We start from the raw sequence: 23,189 nt of genomic DNA on the forward strand, positions 1-23,189 counted from the left end.
TATAACTTTCATTCAGAGTTATCACCCTTTATTTTTCGATTTTTTTCGAAATTTCTGCCCATTTTGTGAGCCCGAGTTTCGTTTTACGGCCGAATCGACGATTCTGAAACTTCTGGAACATGAAGTTATTGTCCAAATCCAACTGATAAAGCTATTTCGACAAGGATCCTTAAACCGGAAGTGGTCGAAAAATTGTCCGATATTTTAAAGAAAACGCAAAAAATGGGTGCTTTTGGGAAAAACGTGGTTTCTCCACCCGACATCAACGGATTAAAGAAATTAAGGTATCAGTGGGTAGCCCGGGGATTTGACTATTAAATGATACCAATTCCACACGAATCCTATGAGCGGGCAGCAAAATATGACATGCTGGAAATCAAGTATTTTCTGATTTGGAGCGTTTTTGGACGCCTGTTTCTCGAAAACTGCTCCAAGGATTTTTCTTAAACTTTACCTATCGAGAGTCCCTCCGGAAGTCTTGTTCATGAATCCATCCAATAAGACATTGAAATGTATGGAATACGTAAAATAACGTACTGAAAATCGAAAAAAGTTGAAAAATCGTGAAATTTTGGAAAATGCTATATTATTTAATCAGATTTTTACGAAAAGGTTACACATTCAGATAACGGACCAAATTACGATTCTAACAATGTATAATATGTATTGAGTTATTGAAATTTAATTTTCGATATTTTGACATTTTTGAATTTTTGGCACTTTTGAACATAGGATTTCTCAGGACCATTTTATCTGATCAGATAATGTAATATATTATTACAGAGCCCTGTGGCTATCTAATTGCTCAAATTGGTTATTAAAACTATCCCGCCAATAATCTCCATACCTGACGTATTCAAAAAATGAAGAAAAAGGTTTAAAAAAATTAGCGCTCGTGCGAAAAACTTGATTTCTCCATCAGATCTTAGCGGACCAAAAGAACTAAAGTGTCGCTGGATAGCCCCATTAATGGATTATCATATGACATCTGAATGATACGATTTAGATGGCTAGACGCCATTTTCTCGAAAACGAAAACTATGATTTTTCTTAAACTTTTTTTACTCAGAGTCCTATCAGTGGACTATGGCGTGACTCCAAAAATAAAAGCATTGAAATAATATAAGTGGTCTTTAAAAAAAGTTGAAAAATCCTTAAATTACTGAAAATGATCTTCTAATTTTCTTTCTTTGGAAAACAGCTGAATGGATTATTCTGAAACTTCTTGTACAGAAGGTAAGGTAACCAAACAACTTGTTAAAGCTATCCCGACAATGATCGAAAAACCGGAAATAGTAAAAAAAATTCCGATATTTTGAGGAAAAAAAACGTAAAAAGTAAAAAAAAATGGCGATCTTGCGAAAAAAGTGATTACAACGCCAGATTCCACCGAATCAAAACAACTAAAGTGTCATTGGATAGTTCGAACAATGGACGATCTTATGACATCTAAATGGTAAAAATTCGCGGGTTAGGCAATATATAATGGAACGCTGAAAATCTATTATTTTCTTTTTTTGAGCCTATTCAGACGCTTTTATTTCGAAAACTTCTCTTATTTCCTTTCTTAAACTTCTGTTACTTAGAGTCCTAACGGTGGTCTATGGTGTGAATCCAAATTTAAAAGCCTCAATATAGTATAAATGGTCCAAATGGGCCACAATCTTTGAAAAGAAGTCGAAAAATCGTTATATCTGTAAATCTGCTTCTAATGGTACAAGGGAGGTAAAACTGTCCAATGGATCTTTCTGAAACTTCTGGTACAGGAAGTTAAGTTCCCATACCACTTGTTAAATCTATCCCGATAATGATCTGTAAACAGGAAGTAGTCAAATAAATATTCAATATTTAAAAAAAAAAAGACAGAAAAAGAAATCGGGATTTCACCGTCGGGTGTGACCGGATCAAAACATCTAAAGTATCGTTTGGTAGCTCGATTAATGGGCTATTGTATGACACACTTCCTGTCTGATTCCTAAAATTATTATTATTATTATTATTTACCGCGGGAGCCTATTTCTCCATGATCGGAAACAGATATCGATCTGGAACCAAATTTTCTATCGGGAAACCATGTGGTGGTTACTTGATAAAGTATTTTTAAAACTTCTGCGCAGACTGGAAGTGGCCGAAATTTGAACGGTAGCAATAAATCAAAAAGCGGCCGTGGTTTCGCCAATTCTTTACCTATTTTAAAACAATTCACATTTTTGGAAACCCTGAATCTTTTCCGAGACAATGGCTATCTCACATTTTTCAATTTCGAACATTTGAAAATTTAAATTTTTACAAAAAACTTTTTTATTTATGAATATTTTTTAGTCGTGTTTAACACAAAATTAACGAGTCATCTGACTTGGGCAAAAATGTGAATATTTTTTGTCTCAGTAATTTTCCTTGGCCGCCATTGGCTAATTCACTTTTTCAGTCCTAGATTAATTATTTATTGCTCGATTTGTATAAAACAAAGTTAATATACTCCGTTGTCTCAATTGTCATTTTTTTTGTTACCGATAGAGATATCTGTCGGCACTGGAAGTGGCTTAATTTTACCAAAAACTACAATTTTGACAGTTAGGTACTATTTTTCGAAAGCAAATATTATTTTTTTTTAAAAACTGATATAACTAAAAGAGTGTGCCCTTTAAAGGCGCACAAAATGTTGGGATCAGTTTTTTTAATTTCGATTTCATTTTCGAGCAAATTCGATTAAGAGGTGAAAAAAGGTGTAAAATTGACCTATTTACAACCCATTCAGGCTTTTCAGATTTTAAAATATTTCTACGTAACTTTTATAAACTTGTAGCTATAATCCATACGAAGAAAATGTATGTTAAAATTAGTTTATAATATAAGCAGTTACCTAGAAATGGGCAATTTTGCCTAAGTCACTGTTTTTGTTATTTTGCCTGTAAAATAGTCAATTATTATTGGATTTTCACAAAAGTGACACCATTTGATTAAAAAAGCAAGTATGCGTTGTATCAAATTGATTACAATTTAAAATTGACACCGGAAGTGACGCCATTTTGTCAAAAAATGCATTTTTAACTTTTAAAATCAATATTTTTTTCAACCAAGAATTATTTAATATGTATTAATAATTTTAACTTTTGGTTTGCATTCACATATTAATAAAATTCATACGGTCATATAGATTTCACAAAATTGTTTCTAACTTGTTCTGTTGTGGAGAAATTGGCTATTTTCAACAGGTCACTTTTCAAGGTTTTTGGTCCATAAAAGTGTCAATTATTATTCGATTTTCATAAAATTTTCACTGTGTGATACCTAATGCCATTTACAATTTCATACAAGTAATATGATTTTCATTATTACAGGAAGTGACGTCATTTTGGCAAAAACTGTATTTTTAGCCTTCAAAACAGATATTTTATTCAAATGAGTCTGATTTGTAATGTTTTTAAAATTATGATATTTGATTCCAATCAACAAATAGATTGAACCCATACAGATACCAGAAAATGGTTTCTAACTTGTATGGTTGCAGAGAAATAGACGGTTTTCTACAAGTCACTTTTCAAGGTTTTTGGTCTATGAAAGTGGCAATTATTATTCGATTTACATAAAATTTTCACCATGTGATGCATTATGCCATTTCTGATTTCATAAAACTAATTGAACATTTTCATTATCACCGGAAGTACTGTACACTTACATGTAACAAATGTATAAAATGAATTGATATTGCTGGATTTGGTTGATTCGGCGTCCATTTTATTTGATGTGTCCATTGCTTATGTGGAAACCTGTTTAATGGTTTCATTGGTACCGGAAGTGACATATGTTTAGGGGGTGACATATGTTTACCAATAGAGTTGTCTGTTGGCACCGGAAGTGGCTTAATTTTACCAAAAACTACAATTTTGACAGTTAGGTACCATTTTTCGAAAGCAAATATTATTTTTTCAAAAAACTGATACAACTAAAAGAGTGTGCCCTTTAAAGGCGCACAAAATGTTGGGCTCGTTTTTTTTAATTTCGATTTCATTTTCGAGCAAATTCGATTCAGAGGTGAAAAAAGGTGTAAAATTGACCTATTTACAACCCATTCAGGCTTTTCAGATTTTAAAATATTTCTACGTAACTTTTATAAACTTGTAGCTATAATCCATACGAAGAAAATGTATGTTAAAATAATTGGCAATTTTGCACAAGTTTTCGTTATTTTGCCTGTAAAATAGTCAATTATTATTGGATTTTCACGGAAGTGACACCATTTGATTCAAAAAGCAAGTATGCGTTGTATCAAATTGATCACAATTTAAAATTGACACTGGAAGTGACGCCAATTTTGTCAAAAAAATGCATTTTTAACTTTTAAAATCAATATTTTTTTCAACCAAGAATTATTTAATATGTATTAATAATTTTAACTTTTGGTTTACATTCACGTATAAAGAAAATTCATACCGTCATATAGATTTCACAAAATTGTTTCTAACTTGTTCAGTTGCGGAAAAATAGGCGATTTTCAACAGGTCACTTTTCAAGGTTTTTGGTCCATAAAAGTGTCAATTATTATTCGATTTTCATAAAATTTTCACTGTGTGATACCTAATGCCATTTACAATTTCATACAAGTAATTTATGATTTTCATTATTACAGGAAGTAACGTCATTTTGGCAAAAACTGTATTTTTAGCCTTCAAAACATATTTTATTCAAAGGAGTCTGATTTGTAATGTTTTTAAAATTATGATATTTGATTCCAATCAACAAATAGATTGAACCCATACAGATACCAGAAAATGGTTTCTAACTTGTACGGTTGCAGAGAAATAGACGGTTTTCTACAAGTCACTTTTCAAGGTTTTTGGTCTATGAAAGTGGCAATTATTATTCGATTTACATAAAATTTTCACCATGTGATGCATTATGCCATTTCTGATTTCATAAAACTAATTGAACATTTTCATTATCACCGGAAGTACTGTACACTTACATGTAACAAATGTATAAAATGAATTGATATTGCTGGATTTGGTTGATTCGGCGTCCATTTTATTTGATGTGTCCATTGCTTATGTGGAAACCTGTTTAATGGTTTCATTGGTACCGGAAGTGACATATGTTTAGGGGGTGACATATGTTTACCAATAGAGTTGTCTGTTGGCACCGGAAGTGGCTTAATTTTACCTAAAACTACAATTTTGACAGTTAGGTACCATTTTTCGAAAGCAAATATTATTTTTTCAAAAAACTGATACAACTAAAAGAGTGTGCCCTTTAAAGGCGCACAAAATGTTGGGCTCGTTTTTTTTAATTTCGATTTCATTTTCGAGCAATTCGATTCAGAGGTGAAAAAAGGTGTAAAATTGACCTATTTACAACCCATTCAGGCTTTTCAGATTTTAAAATATTTCTACGTAACTTTTATAAACTTGTAGCTATAATCCATACGAAGAAAATGTATGTTAAAATAATGGGCAATTTTGCACAAGTCACTGTTTTCGTTATTTTGCCTGTAAAATAGTCAATTATTATTGGATTTTCACAGAAGTGACATCATTTGATTCAAAAAGCAAGTATGCGTTGTATCAAATTGATCACAATTTAAAATTGACACTGGAAGTGACGCCATTTTGTCAAAAAAAATGCATTTTTAACTTTTAAAATCAATATTTTTTTCAACCAAGAATTATTTAATATGTATTAATAATTTTAACTTTTGGTTTACATTCACGTATAAAGAAAATTCATACCGTCATATAGATTTCACAAAATTGTTTCTAACTTGTTCAGTTGCGGAGAAATAGGCTATTTTCAACAGGTCACTTTTCAAGGTTTTTGGTCCATAAAAGTGTCAATTATTATTCGATTTTCATAAAATTTTCACTGTGTGATACCTAATGCCATTTACAATTTCATACAAGTAATTTATGATTTTCATTATTACAGGAAGTAACGTCATTTTGGCAAAAACTGTATTTTTAGCCTTCAAAACAGATATTTTATTCAAATGAGTCTGATTTGTAATGTTTTTAAAATTATGATATTTGATTCCAATCAACAAATAGATTGAACCCATACAGATACCAGAAAATGGTTTCTAACTTGTACGGTTGCAGAGAAATAGACGGTTTTCTACAAGTCACTTTTCAAGGTTTTTGGTCTATAAAAGTGGCAATTATTATTCGATTTACATAAAATTTTCACCATGTGATGCATTATGGTCCATAAAAGTGTCAATAAAATTTTCACTGTGTGATACCTAATGCCATTTACACTTTACATGTAACAAATGTATAAAATGAATTGATATTGCTGGATTTGGTTGATTCGGCGTTCATTTTATTTGATGTGTGCAATGCTTATGTGGAAACCTGTTTAATCGTTTCATTGGTACCGGAAGTGACATATGTTTAGGGTAACGACAATGATCCAAAAACGGGAAGTAGTTGAAAAAATATCTGATATTTTGAGAAAAAAAAACATAAAAAGTAAAAAAAAATTGTGATCTTGCGAAAAAAGTGATTACTACGTAGGATTTTAAAACAACTAAAATGTCATTGGATAGCCCAAACAATGGGCGATCGTATGACATCTAAATGGTAAAAATTTGCTGGTTAGGCAATATATAATGGGACGCTGAAAATCTAGTATTTTCATTTTTGGGGACTATTCAGATGCTTTCATCCCAAAAACTTCTCTTTTTTCCTTTCTTAAACTTCTGTTACATAGAGTCCTAACGGTGGTCTAGGGTGTGAATCCAAATTTAAAAGCCTATATATAGTATAAATGGTCCAAAAAGGGCCACAATCTTTGAAAAAAGTTGAAAAATCGTTATATCTTCTTCTAATGGTCTAATGGTATAAGGGAGATAACACATTGGTATCAGACTACCAATTATTTGCTAAATATTGTTAAATATCTTCTAATTTTCCTGTCTTTTAAAAACTGTCCAATGGATCTTTCTGAAACTTCTGGTACAATGATCCGTAAACCGGAAGTAGTCGAAAAAATATTTGATATTTAAAAAAAAGACAGTAAAAATCTGTGCTCTTGCAAAAATCGTGATTTCACCCTCGGGTGTGACCGCATCAAAACATCCAAAGTACCGTTTGGTAGCTCGATGAATGGGCTATTGTATGACAAACTTCCGGTCTGATTCCTGAAAGCTGGTTCAGTGCTGCTTGCAGGTCTAGTTATTATTATTATTCCAATTTATTTTTGATTAGATCTCAGCAACTGCTGGTCGGATCGTTACGATTTCTTCGGTTTTACAGGACAAGTGGGTGTGACTTAGAAGATAAAGCTATTTTGAACGTTCTGCGACATTGCGAAATGTCCGAAATCACCGAAGCTATCGTTTTTAGAAATATTGCAGTAATTTTAATAATAATCATTGGATTTTAACTTTCGATACATTTTGGCATAGCCGGAGACCGGGCACATAGCTACGCTACTTTTGATTTTTGATTTTCGGCAAATCTTCGCAGATATTAGGCGCCAAATTTCGAAAATTTAAATTTTTACAAAAAACTTTTTTATTTATGAATATCTTTTAGTTGTGTTTTACTCAAAATTAACGGGTCATCTGACTTGGGCAAAAATGTGAATTTTTTTTGTCTCAGTAATTTTCCTTGGCCGCCATTGGCTAATACAGTTTGTTCGATTTGTATATGCTCCATTATCTCAATTGCCATTTTTATTGTTACCGGTAGAGTTATCTGTCGGCACCGGAAGTGGCCTAATTTTACCAAAAACTACAATTTTTACAGTTAGGTACCACTTTTCGAAAGCAAATATTATTTTTTTCAAATCTGCTGTAACTGAAAGGGTGCGCCCTTTAAAGGCGCACAAAATGTTGGGCCCAGTTTTTTTAATTTCAATTCCGTTTTCGGGCTATTTCGATAAAAAGGTGTAAAATTAAGCTATTTACAACCCATCCAGCGTTTTCATATTTTAAAATATTACTTTGTAACTTTCATAAACTCGTAGCAATAATCTATACGGAGAGAATGTATGTGAAAATTAATTTGTAATATGCGCAGTTGCCGAGAAATGGTCAATTTTGCATGAGTCACTCCTTACGCTATTGTGCCTGTAAAAGAGTCAGCTATTACTGGATTTTCATAAAAGTGAAACCATTTGATGCATAATGTCAATTGTGATTAGTTCAACTCAATTTAACATTTTCAATGTCACCGGAAATGACGAAATTTGGACAAAAACTGTATTTATAAGTGAAATGAAATGAAATGGGGTTTAACGTCCTACTGTTTTGCTCCGAACTGGGCTAATGAAGACGGACATACGGCATACAGTGTGCTATGAGGGAAATTTTGCCTGGACAGCGGCACTACGGCCTACTCTTATATCGAATTCCAACTGTCAAGGGATCTTTTACGTGGACGCCAATGTGTACACGGGACCTCGGTTTTTCGTCGCATCCGAATGACTAGACAACTGTCCTTGTCAGGCCCTCCTTCCTGCATCACTGACAAGGGGGAACCACGCCGGAAAATCGGGATGAACTTTCTCGGCCAATGCAGGGATTGAACACCCGACCTCCAGGCTAGCGAGCCAGAGCCTTACCCACTTAGCCACCGTGATCCCCAACTGTATTTATAACCTTCGAAACAAATAATTTATTCAAATGAGTCGTATTTGTTGTTTGTTTAAGATTTTGATATTTGATTCTAATCAACTAAAAGAATGAACCCATGCGATCATATAGATATCACAAAATGGTTTCTACCTTGTTCAGTTGCGAAGAAATAGGCAATTTTCAACAGGTCACTTTTCAAGGTTTTTTGTCCATAAAACTGTCAATTATTAATAGATTTTTATGAAATTTTCACTGTGTGATACCTAATGCCATTTACGATTTCATACAAGTAATTTAAGATTTTCATTATCACCGAAAGTAACGTCATTTTGGCAAAAACTGTATTTTTAGCCTTCAAAACAGATATTTTATTCAAATGAGTCTGATTTGTAATGTTTTTAAAATTATGATATTTGATTCCAATCAGCAAAAAGATTGAACCCATACGATCATACAGATACCAGAAAATGGTTTCTAAACTTGTACGGTTGCAGAGAAATAGACGATTTTCTACAAGTCACTTTTCAAGGTTTTTGGTCTATAAAAGTGGCAATTATTATTTGATTTACATAAAATTTTCACCATGTGATGCCTTATGCCATTTCTGATTTCATAAAACTAATTGAACATTTTCATTATCACCGGAAGTACTGTACACTTACATGTAACAAATGTATAAAATGAATTGATATTGCTGGATTTGGTTGATTCGGCGTCCATTTTATTTGATGTGTGCAATGCTTATGTGGAAACCTGTTTAATGGTTTCATTGGTACCGGAAGTGACATGTTTAGGGTAACGTGGCACCGGTGAAACCCGTCATTACTGCATCGCAGTTCTAGTTTCTTTTTATTATTATAGAACGACGATCCTTTTTTGCTGAAGATCAAATAAAACCTACTAAATACATTTCATGCTTATATGTAACGCATAACTTTGCCAAACCTTATTTCAGAGAAAGCCAATTTAAAAACGAATTGTATCATATATTTAAGTTTAATTTTTGATAAAGAATGGGGATATCATAAATACAGGCCTCGGTGTAATTTTACATGCAAAATTAACAATATACTGCCACGATGTTATGAATGTTGAATATTTTCGTTAATAATACGGACTCGTTAGTCCACGTTGTATAGTGAGAACACGCGTGTTCACATATTCTGCACGATATATATGCGGTTATTTTTCCAACCAGTCATGTAAAGCTGCATGTCTAGAACATTTTAAAGGACACGTATGCATAAGTCTATACATGTATTATACAGTTTAGATATTTATGCTGTGTTCAAATTGTTTTGCATATTTACTGTATTAAGAGTGTATAGTTAAGAATTACTCTTGAATTAAGGCAAAGATAGACTTTTAAATTGCAAACTATAAAGGTATTTTGGTTATCGGTCTTACAAATAGAAATATAACATAAATAGAACTTGCAACGGGATTCGAAAGGGCTTTCAAGTCAGTTAACGTAAAAATGAACTGAACGCAACACAAGTCTCCGATGTAAGAGAATATTAGTTAATTATAACCGCTATCAAATCCACACAAAAATCCAAGGCACTCGTTTTATTTTAGAAAAGAATAACTGTATTTCGACCGAAGAGCCTGTTCCACATGAACCCCAAATCAATGATGAACTGTCAACTTGTTATGTAGTCATTCACGTGCAGATTGGTTTGAATAACAGAAATGTCCCGTGTATAAATGATCAAAGGATAAAATTGCACGTAGCCACTTTGTTTATCTAAAAGGGGCTCCGGCGCACTTTAAGGAATTATTTTTGACCCAATATTAACCATCGCCATTTTTTTTAAACCATGAGATAAAGTCAATCAACAAACAATACAGGGCTACTTCATTACAAAAATATTGGTGAACTTATCATTTTGTCTAAAATCATAACGCTAATCAACAAACAATACTATTGTTCTTTATTACAAAAACATCTGTGAACTAATCTCTGTCGTTATGGCGAGCCAAGCTATGGTTGATTATTAGGTAAATAAAATAATATAAACAACCAATGAGTAAAACTGATTTATTCTAATCAATTTATATATGAGTCAAGTATTACCTTAACCGTGTACGAGTTTGCTTTTGAACGGGTTAACTCACACCCTTTCAACTTGTAAATTCCAAATACAAACTGCTTACCGTATTCATGCCATAGACACTAATATCCTAATTAAAAAAAACGTTCCGTTTCCAATAATTATTAGACACAAATATTAATTCTGATTGTTTTATCCATCAACACACAGAGTAAACACATCTAACAACCAGATCTTATGAATTCGAGCCTCTTCAATAGTTATAAAGCACATCAGACAGTGTAGAATAAATTGCCTAACAGAAAATCATGCTTTATAAGTTGTTAAAGGGGCGTGGGGCTATTTAAGGAATGACGTTTGTGCACAATGCAATGAAATAATTACCACCAGTGTAAGGAATTATTTTGACAGAATATGTCAACTGCAAATATGATGACTAAACATCAGTTTGTTCAGAAGACACTCTGCATGCGTGAACTTTCAAGTCTGTACCGATTTTAAAAAATTAAACAATCCCACATATCCACATTCCTAAAAACAGGAGTTTTACCGTAAGACAGTAATCACTATTACTTGTTACAAATTGGTATTACATGTAACGGGTGGAGTGGGGGTCCGGCCAAATCGCGACGAATAACTTCTTAGTTAGTCATATTGTAAGTGTACCTGTGTTTTCTTTATTTTGACATTCTGCTAAATTAGAAACCATTTGAGTAATAATTGCAGGTTATTGAATGGACTGAAGCTACATGTAAAATTACAAATACATCGACATCTCTTTTCAAAATTTGTAATTATTACTACCGACAATTAACAATAAAAGTCATATTGTCACACAACTACAGCAAGGTAACAGTCTGTTGTTAAAGGGGCGTCTACATTCTGTCAATAGGTTTCTTTTGATGTTACGTGTCAATTGTTATTATGGAACTTTGATTGACAGTATGCACCAACCAGACTCTTTGGTGCCGAAATGAAAAAGTCAGCAAGGTATTATCGGACTGATATACGTGTCCATGGTATTCAGCAATCGTTCAAGCAGAAAATGAACCAAGAATGTTTTACAATCAACAATGCTGATTGTTTGTTAGCCATTTTCTAACATTTCTTCCAAGTTGAAACTATATGCTTCACGATTTTTGCACGAAGCTAAAATTCTTGTCACAGGTAAATGCCAAAATTTCTAACGAAGACATAAATTCCAAAGAGCTATTTCTGCCTAGAAAATATGGCAGCACGAACTCAGTAAAATTTTAAGATTGGCGTCGCCATTCAGTCTTAAGAACAGTTCCGTTCGAATTTTTAATTCCACCTTACTTGTTGTTCTGTAACCCCTAATCTAAAATGCTCTTTCGATCTCATCTAATATAGTACATACCACAAAAACATCGAATTAACTTATTTATAATAACCCCATTCTTTATTAAAAATTAAACTTAAATATATGATACAATTCCTTTTTAAATTGGCTTTCTCTGAAATAAATTTTGGCAAAGTTATGCATTACATATAAGCATGAAATGTATTTAGTAGGTTTTATTTGATCTTCAGCGAAAAAGGGTCCTCGTTCTATAATAATAAAAAGAAATAAAGAGTTCGAATTATTAGTTTATTTTCACGTTTTGTCTTACACAATAGACATATTGTTAGCTTTTGACACGTGTATTAATTCTACAAGTCTTCTGTGTTTATTGCCCGAGATAATCGCACTACCCTTCAACCCAAAATGCTTTCTATAGATCCCATATGTAATATATGAATGGTGCAATATCCATGCTGTTAGTCTTAATTGCGAAGACATTTAAACAAAAGGATTTAATCAGGGTAGGGAGTCGACGTGTACACTTAAAACAGATGCGTGAGATTTATCATTCGTGGATGTGTTGTCAGTGTGGGAAATACTGTTTTAAATGGATATATAAATACACGTTTTATGATTGTGGACGAAACGGTATGTGCATCTCAAGAAAGCTTTGCTTCGGAACCGTCCCGTCGTCATTAAAAATCCAACATCAGTTTCTCCGTAGTGATCTTGAAAAAAAATTCCCGGATAATGACAGGCATTACAGATACCTGCCGTCGTATGAATCCTGAAAAATAATATTTCACCGTATCGCAACAGGTCAGTACTAAAACTAACACTTAATACAGTATTTAGTTAATGACCAACAACTAAACGCATCGTAATATCTTAACATCGCACGTGAAATTAGATGTTTGACAACAAAATCACGGCTCAGGAAATCGAACTGTCCAACTAATTATTGAACAGTCATGCTAATTAGACGGGACGCTTATAATTCAACACGTGTCGAGAAACTAAACACTAGTTAATTAGACGCTTGGTAATCAAAATTAAACAGTGAGATTGAAATTCGATAGAAGTACAAATTGAGCACTATTCGCCGAAATTCAACAATATTTATGAATAATTGGACACAGATTAGAAATTAACGCTATTTACGTAAGATTAAACGGTACCAATGTTACAGTGAAAGTTGTCTTAATATGTTCCTTGTTCCCAAAAACCTGGGGATAGACATCAAGATCATCAAATTTGAGTCAATAGTTATGGACTTGTGGCCATTTTTGACATAATAGGCCAACATCATTTTTAATGATCTTAATGAGTTCTTTGCCCCCCAAAACCTAGGAATAGACACCAAGATCATCAAATTTGAGTTGATAGTTACATAATTATGATCATAAAGACGTTTCGGTGGCCATCTTAAAAAAAAAAACCACTTGATAGTTACATAATTATGATCATTTGACGCCATCTTGAAAAAAAACACCACTTTTCTGGGGGTCCTACTTTGGTAAACTTTTAGTATGTTATAAAGTAAAGTACACTAAACCCTGCCAGAATCAGTTGAGAAACCTTTTGTAGCAATTTTTGGGGGGTTAAACTGTATTTTGACCTGACTATATGGATATTTATTTCATCTCTTTAGTCCTGTATTGTACTGTTAATACCAGGAATACTAAGTAAATTAATGTCATATTATGTATTATATACTTTGTTGTATTTTACCTGATACTGTTTATAATCAATTTTCATGGTAATCTATTATTCTATGTATGTATAAATGTATTGTTGATATACTGAGCGCCATGGAAAACGCATCACTTTTTTTCCCAAATATTTTATTACTAGGTGGTTTTGTATGTATAATATTATGCAATACTATGAACTATTGTTTCACACAATGCTCCCAAATGCAAAAAATATCGGCCCGTGTGCACAAAAAAAATTGCATGAGATGCACATGAAAACCCCAATATTCACGTGCAACAATGTGTGTGAGCCCTTTAAAAGCATGTTTTCAACTTAATATGCAGTACATGAACTGTGAAACGTCAATCTGTAATTTGTTGTTGGACGTGTGAAGGAATCGAGCTAGAGATGCCGAGACTTACTGAAAATCAACGGAATCAAGCCATGGGAATGTCCCGGGCTGGCATGTCTACACGTGCTATTGCCAGACACTTCAATTGTCATCAGTCCACTATTGTAAGGTTGGTGGAACGTGTTCGAGTTACTGGATCAACACGTGACCCTCAACATCCTGGTCCACAACGCGTTACAACCCAGGCTCAAGACCGCTACATCCGGGTCACTCATCTGCGTGACAGATTCCGCCCAGCGACTCGAACAGGTGCAGCAGTCGTCAGAAGACAAGGACCAGTAAGTGCCAACACCGTAAGTAAGACTCCGTGCACGAAGACCTTATGTTGGAGCTATCCTCAGGGATCATCACCGTCAGTGGTGTTTGATATGGGCTCAAGGACACCAGACATGGAGAAGAGTAGACTGGCAAAGTGTGCTCTTCAGTGATGAGAGTCGCTTTCATCTTTATCACGCTGATGGTCGTCAACGTGTGTGGAGACGTCTTGGGGAACGTCTTGCAGACTGCTGCGTCTTCAAAACGAATCAATGGGGTGGGGGGAGTATAATGGTGTGGGGAGGCTTCACATTTCATCACTGGACCACCCTACACATTTGCAGGGGTCGCGTTAATGCTGTAGCCTACCGTGATGATGTCTTCCAACCAATTGTCGTTCCAATGTTTCGAGCGCACCCACAACTTCAGCACTTCTAACAGGATAATGCACGTCCGCATACCGCCCGTTTTAGTATGGACTACCTGGCTGCTAACAACATCAATGTCTTCGACTGGCCAGCCATGTCTCCGGACATGGCACCGATAGAACATGTCTGGGATAAGATTGGACGCCGTCTGTATCTGAGACCACAGATGCACACCATTGCTGCTTTAGAAGCTGCTCTTGTCCAAGAATGGAACAATTTGCCCCAGGCCTTCTTTCAAACATTGGTTAATTCCATGCGACGTCGCTGCACAGCGTGCGTAAGAGCCCGTGGAGGACACATGCGCTACTGACATCTGTGTCATACTTTTGGTTTTGACCCCTCTGACTTTGTACCGTTGATTACAGATTAAACATCCATAAGTGTACAAATGTGTTGTTATTGATGTGTTCCCATTTGAATATTGTTCACAATAAGAAGCAAAATAAATAAGATATGTTTACAGGATCATTTTGATATACGAAAAACTAAGTAATGCGTTTTTCATGGCGCTCAGTATATATACTTATTTATATGCATTATATTACCAGAAGTCACTCGATAAAGAGCAAACAACTATTTAGTTACTAATACTATTGTATATTTTTAGACTGGATCAGTAGAAAAATTAAGGAAGAGACTTTTTATAGATGAAGAATCTGATGCTTTCTGTCAAATGGTGGCAGAGTAAGTTAGAAGCTTTTTTCATTAGTTTAAAGTAGACTCATTTCGTATAGGTGTTGAATTTAACATTCTTAAAGGACAATATTGGTGACAGTCATTATCACGTTTGTGATAGAACTGGTTAAACACGTTCCAAATATAATTTTAACACAGAGATCATTGCTACGATAGATTCGTTATGAAGATTTCAAGAATATCACCTCACATATATTTTATTATTACTTGCCAAAATGGTTGTGATGACAGAATTAACTACGAATAAATACTGCGAAAAGCAATGAACTAACGCTATCTGCACTTTTGGACACTCCAATAAATCAACACGAATCATTGGACAAAATGAAATAATTAGGTCAGCATATTTCAGTTAGTTATCAGGAAGAAAATTCAAGGTAGCAAGGTAGCAGCTTCTGGTTATACACTCACATTGAAATGTTATATATAATAATTAATAGAATACAATATCAAAAAAACTATCGTTTTATCTAATGTTTCATTAGTAAAAATACTAACTTCTTCAGGAATGAAGAACTAAATACAAAATGACTGGAAGTCAGTTATGACATCATAGGAATGTTAATCCATTAGGCCAAACTGAATCAAGTGTAACACTATCTGTAGTATAACAGAGATCAGTTTAGTAAATATAGGATTTATTTACAACGGGAACATATAACAGCTACAGTTACATACATACAACAACAATACGGAAACTTAAACTATAAGGAACTAGTCTACGACAGGAAGACATCTAACAATATTAAATCCACCATTCTGCCACTCTGCCAAGGCAGCGGCTGAACTCGGGTGAGTCCGTACGCCGGTCTCTGCATCTCTTCTGCTCGGTCTGTCATAGTTTCTAGTTGTCTTCAGTTATATACCTTCTGATCATAGATAAGCTCATGGTCATACATGCAATTGTCTCTTTTATCTCGTCATGGCATGCTTACTGACCAGTGCATATTCCTTTGAAGTCCTGCCGAGTGTTGCACACAGATCATGTGCAGCCCGTAAATGACATATTGAATTAATTACATGTTTAACTACAACACAGACAATCGTGACTTAAGAACAGTGCATACAGAGTTAAAAGGTCAATATTATATATATATTATCTTGAAGCAGCTGAGGTCATAAAGTTCTAACCACCTAGATGACCGTTCAATTTGATGAAAGTTAAACAGTACTTTGTTAAAAAACACAACACAGTTTATATGGAAATACAATCACTGGTTTATAAGTATAGCACGACGTTTCGACAAGTATTCCCTTATCGTTATCAAGTGCTTGATAACGATAAGAAAATACTTGTCGAAACGTCGTGCTTGATAACGATAAGAGAATACTTGTCGAAACGTCGTGCTATACTTATAAACCAGTGATTGTATTTCCATATAAACTGGGTTGTGTTTTTTAATGTGTTCAATCGCTAAATGCCACTCAAGGATTATAGTACTTTGTTACTAAGGCTGTGCAAAAATATCGATATAATCGATAATCGGTAAAAGTTATTTAGCGATACGATAATCAATATTGAAATTCAAATATCGATTATCGGTATATTTATTTTCTGACTGCAAGTTACGGTCACTTTCACATGACTGAACTTGCCGTAGTCTGGCATCAGCAGATGAATGAATGAATACACGTCAACACAACAACTATATTTTCCCCCTCTGCTTACAAACTGGCACATTGTAAATATATATTATTGTAAAAAACTAAACTTTAAGATTTGAATAAATACATTATTTGAATATTTTCGTTGTTTTTGTTGTTATTACTAGTTGAAACTAAAATAGGTCACGCTCTTTGTGAACAATGACAACCGCACGTGATATATAGTAAAATTAGAATTATCTCCCTTCATTGCTCTTGATTGATTTATTTGTAGAGAAATCGTCTGCTTTCACAATAAATTATTAATGATCAACTTAGCTTTTATTATAAATCATGTCAGATACAGCCCATACAAAACACGTTTTTGACTTCCTGGGAAAGGCAAAAAGCGAAGTTTGGAATTGTTTTGGTTTTTACGGAACTGACGACCGTAATATTGACAAATCATATGCTGTGTGTAAACTCTGCTTCACAAAAATAAAGTACGTCGGCAACACTACAAATTTAAAAAAACACATAAACACCAGTCACCCAGATAAATTATCCTCGTCAAGTTCAAGTAGCATTGGTAGTAATAGTAGTGGTACAGCCCAACAACGTACTATACAGCAATTTACAACCAAATAAGGAAATAATTCCCCAAGGGCAGTAAATTTAACAAATGCAATTGCCGAACATTTATTTACTGATTTATGTCCGTTGAGTATGATAGATTCAGTCTCATTCAAGAAAATTCTTCATATCGCAGAACCTTGATACGAAGTTCCAAGCCGAAAGGTGTTTTCAGATAAAATATTGCCACGCATGTACGACAGCACAAAGGAAAAGATAAAATGCGAAATGTCAAATGCCGCAAGCACATCAATAACCACTGATGGATGGACATCTATTTCCACACACTCCTATGTAACTGTCACAGTCCAATTTATGACAGATGACTTTCAAATTAAGAATTACGTCCTCCAAACAAGGGAACTACCCAGTTCTCACACGGCAGAACATTTAAACGAAGCTTTGAAAGTTTGTTTCCGTGAAAAGGATATAGAATCTAGTTTTATTGTAACAGATAATGCCGCAAATATTGTGAAAGCTGTAAATCTATTAGGCCTACATACAGACTCATCAGAAGAAAGCTTAAGTCAGTTTAAACATGTACCATGTATTGCACATACACTTAATCTAGCCGTTAAGAGTGGTCTAAAAAGTTGTAAACAAGTTAATGTACTTTTAAATCGCTGTCATCAACTAATTGCTTACTTTAAAAGAAGTCCCTTGCCAACAAATATTTTACATGAAAAACCGAAGATGTTAAACCTTCCCAAACATGGACTCATAATCAACATGGAAACTCGTTGGAATAGCACTTTTGATATGCTCGAACGCATATGTGAGCAAACTGTGGCTGTTCATGCTTCACTCAATGACCCATCTTTAAAGAAGGATTGTCGCAATCTTGTCTTGGAAGGAACCGAGTACTCTTTGGCGGAAGATCTAATTAAACTTCTAGGAGTAATGAAGGAGGCCACTTTAATGGTGTCATCAGCTACCAATCCTAGTATATCCTTGATCTTGCCAATCCTAACGAAACTTAAAATACATCTCCAGCCATGCGATGAAGACAGTACAAGCATCAAAACCATCAAACAAAGTATGCTTGATAATTTGAATACACGTTACCAGCGGCCAGAACTGCAACGAATATTTGTTGTTGCATCATTGCTGGATTTAAAATATCGCAATATGCGATTTGCAGAATTACAAGAAATTGAGGACGGCAAACATCTTTTGAAAAAATTAGTACGCGATCTAATAAAGGACACGCCCAATTCATGTGCTCCGGTAACAACAGAAACAGGAGATGCCGATGATGGTCCCACAGTTTCAAAATGCCCCAAGAACGAGGATTCGTGGCTGTCAGAACTCTTGGGTGACGATGAGATAGCAAATGAAATTGGGTCAATGTCTCCATCAACTGAAGCATCCAAAGAAGTTTTCAATTTTTTAAACGAACCAAGGCTTAAGAATCAATCGTCATTAGACTGGTACAAATTAAACGGAGCACGATTTCCAAGAATATCTGTTCTGGCCAAAAAACTGTTATCAGTCCCTGCAACCTCGGTTCCGAGTGAACGCGTGTTTAGCACGGCTGGTTTTATTGTTAATAAATCGAGAAACTGTTTATTACCAGAAAATGTAGATAGACTTATATTTCTTAATAAAAACTACAAAAGTACCAGCAATTAGCTAGTGATATCAATATTATTATTTTCGCAATGTGAGATAAGATCGTTGTCCGCTAAGCGCAAGCATAATTATGATATCTAATAAATGTAACAGTTATCTACCCTAATGGACTCTCTCTAGTAATGAAGATAAATAACTTTAATTTACTTTCGTTTGTTTTTTTATTACGATTGAGTATTGACAGATTGTATAATAATATTAATATATATAATGTGTTTAAATAAACAGTAATAAAGACTGAAGATGTTTTGGAATATTTTTATTATACAATACTATTATTAAACATGACTGTTGAAGAACAAATACAACAAAATAGTGGTAGCCTGTGTCGACCAACACAAATAACAGGTCGGTAAAGTTCGGATTTTTCCGGAAAAATGATAATCGATTATTATCGATAATCGCTGACAAATTCTTGCCGATAATCGATATTGAAATTTCATATCGACTCCGAGCCTTATTTGTTACACAAGTCTATGAATCCACAGACTTTCTGCTGTATTTAATTTTTATACGCCCACACACAAATGTGAATCCAAATAAATATAAAGAGGGAGGAATCCAAAACCATTTGAATAACATAAACTTAGATGGGATCCAAGTCATAATAAACTTGATATGGTGACACCAGTAGAAGGAGTGGTTAAAAACAAAATCTTGGGTATTACAAAACCATCTTTATAGAATCTTAACGTTTCGTAAGTGTAAAAACTTACTTCTTCAAAGAATGCCAAAATTTTCTAATAACCCTCAACCAACAGCACCCTAAAATCAAATTCACTATGAATATCAGTAATACTGAAGTCTCATTTTTAGACGTTAAAGTCATCAATAATCACAACAAACTAGAAACTAATTTGTTCTGCCAAGAAAGAGCTAGTCATCAATATCTTAAAACATGCAGCTGTCATACTCATCATATCTTCAATTCCATAGCTTACAGTGGGGCCATCTGCATTAAACGTATTTGCAGCAAACCTGAATGGACCAGCTACCATTTAACTAAATTTGAAACCTACCTAAAACAATGTGGATATAAAACTAAAGTCATCAAAATAGAACTTAACAAAGTCCACCAAAAAAACAAATGAATTACTGCAATATAAAATTAAAGATATTAATAAGAAGAAAGTTATACCATGGGTAACCACATATGACCCCTGTCAACCTAATTTACATACTTTAGTGCAAGATACTTCGATTTTAGAGACTAGCGCCCGTACGTCTAAACTGTTGGATAAATCAAAAATCATAATATCCCAGAAGAAATGTAAGACTATTGATCAATTGATACACATGAATAGACTGTAGTTGACAGTGATTTTTATAGAGGATGCAAACCATGTAATAGACCTAAATGTAAAGCGTGTGTTACTGTTGAAACCACCAGTCACATTACCAGTATAGACTTAAAAAAATTTTATATTAAGGCTAATTGTTTAAATTGCCATGTTCTAATGTTATATATTGTATAACTTGTGAGTTTTGTAAGAAACAGTATGTTGGCCAAACTATCACCCCCTTTAGTACCAGACATATTAGTCATAGAAGTAATATTAAATTGAACTAGAACTGCGACGCAGTAAAGACGGGTTTCACCGATGCCCCGTTACCCTTGAACATATGTCACTTCCGGTACCGATGAAACCATTAAACAGGTTTCCATATAAGCATTGCATTCATTTGAATAAAATATCTGTTTTGAAGGCTAAAAATACAGTTTTTGCCAAAATGATGTTACTTCCGGTGACAAAAAAAGTCTTAAATTACTTGTATAAAATCGTAAATGGCATTAGGTATCACACACTGGAAATTTTATGAAAATCAAATAATAATTGACTTATGGACCAAAAACCTTGAAAAGTTACCTGTTGAAAATCGTTTATTTCTCCGCAACTGAACAAGTTAGAAACCATTTTGTGATATCTATATGATCGTATGGGTTCATTCTATTAGTTGATTGGAATCAAATATCAAAATTTTAAACAAATAACAAATACGACTTGTTTGAATAAATTACTGGTTTCAAGGCTATAAATACAATTTTTTGCCCAAATTTCGTCATTTCCGGTGAAATTGAAAATGTTAAATTGGTTTGACCTAGTTACAATTGACATTACGCATCCAATGGTGTCACTTTTATGGAAATCGAATAATAACTGACTCTTTTACCGGCAAACTAGCATAAAAAATGACTCATGCAAAATTGCCCATTTCTCGGCAACTGCTTATATTACAAACTAATTTTTACATACATTCTCTTCGTATGGATTATTGCTACTAGTTTATGAAAGTTGCGAAAAAATATATTAAAATATGAAAAGCCTGAATGGGTTGTAAATAGCTCATTTTTTCACCCTTTTTCACCTTTAAATTGAAATGACTCGAAAACGAAATCGAAATTAAAAAAACTGAGCACGATGATTTCTGCGCCTTTACAGGGCACACCCTTCCAGTCATACCAGATTTGAAAAAAATAATATTTGCTTTCAAAAAGTGGTACCGAACTGTCAAAATTGTAGTTTTTGCTAAATTTACGCCACTTCCGTTGCCGAAAGGAAAATGTACCGGTAACAAAAAAAATGACATTTTGGACCACGGAGCATATGAACTTTGTTTTATACAAATCGAACAATAAATAATTAATCCAGGACTGAAAAACTAAATTAGCCAATGGGGACCAAGGAAAAATACGGTGACAAAAAATGTTGCCATTTTTGGTCAAATCAGATGACTCTTGAACCCTGGGTAAAATACCACATAAAAATATTCATTAATAAAAAAGTTGTTCGTAAAAATTTAAATTTTCAAAATTTGGCGCCTAATATCTCCGAAGATTCGTCGAAAATCAAAAATGTAAAGAACTGTAGCTATGTGCCTTGTCTCTGGCTATGTCAAAATGTATCCAATGTTAAAATCCACCGATTATTGTTAATATTACGGCAATATTTAAAAAAACAATAACTTCGACGATTTCGGACATTTCGCATTGTCGCAGAACGCTCGAAATAGCTTTAATCTCTAAGTCACACCCACTTTCCCAGTAAAACCGAAGACATCGAATCAATCCGACAAGTAGTTTCTGAGATACAATCAAAATGGAAAAAAAAAATAATAACTAGACCTGCAAGCAGCACTGAACCGGCTTTCAGGAATCAGACAGGAAGTGTGTCATACAATAGCCCATTTATCGAGCTACCAAACGATACTTAAGATGTTTTGAACCGGTCACACCCGACGGTGAAATCCCGATTGTTGCAAGAGTACCGATTTTTTTTACTGTCTTTTTAAAAAAAAAAAATATCGAATATTTTTTTGACTACTTGCTATTTACGGATCATTATCAGGATAGATTTAACAAGTGGTATGGGAATTTAACTTCCTGTACCAGAAGTTTCAGACAGATCCATTGGACATTTTTAACTCCCTTATACCATTAGAAGCATATTTACACATATAACGATTTTTCGACCTTTTTCAAAGATTGTGGCCCTTTTGGACCATTTATACAATATTGAGGCTTTTAAATTTGGATTCACACGATAGACCATTGTTAGGACTCTAAGTAACAGAAGTTTAAGAAAGGAAATAAGAGAAGTTTTCGAGATAAAAGCGTCTGAATAGGCTCCAAAAAGGAAAATCATAGATTTTCAGCGTTCCATTATATATTGCCTAACCCGCGAATTTTTACCATTTAGATGCCACAAGATCGTCCATTGTTCGAACTATGCAATGACACTTTAGTTGATTCGATGAAATCTTACGTAGTAATCACTTTTTTCGCAAGATCACCATTTTTATGTTTTTTTTCTCAATATATCGGATATTTTTTCGACTACTTCCGGTTTTTGGATCATTGTTGGGATAGTTTTAACAAGTTGTTTGGTTACCTTACCTTCTGTACAAGAAGTTTCAGAAAAAT

General features: G+C 33.9%; 1 protein-coding gene across 2 annotated transcripts in view; it reads left to right on the forward strand.

The window, feature by feature from the left end:
• Positions 1-23,189, forward strand: part of LOC126825420 (phosphatidylinositol 4-phosphate 3-kinase C2 domain-containing subunit alpha) — a 684,289-nt gene that overhangs the window by 71,124 nt on the left and 589,976 nt on the right. For both annotated transcript variants that reach the window (XR_008788423.1, XM_056101571.1), the window contains exon 3: positions 15,330-15,406. The gene's annotated coding sequence lies outside the window, so the exon portion shown is untranslated. The remainder of the gene's footprint in view (positions 1-15,329; positions 15,407-23,189) is intronic.

Source organism: Patella vulgata, chromosome 6 (genome assembly GCF_932274485.2).
Source record: "Patella vulgata chromosome 6, xgPatVulg1.2, whole genome shotgun sequence".
NCBI classification, from domain to species: Eukaryota; Metazoa; Mollusca; class Gastropoda; family Patellidae; genus Patella; species Patella vulgata.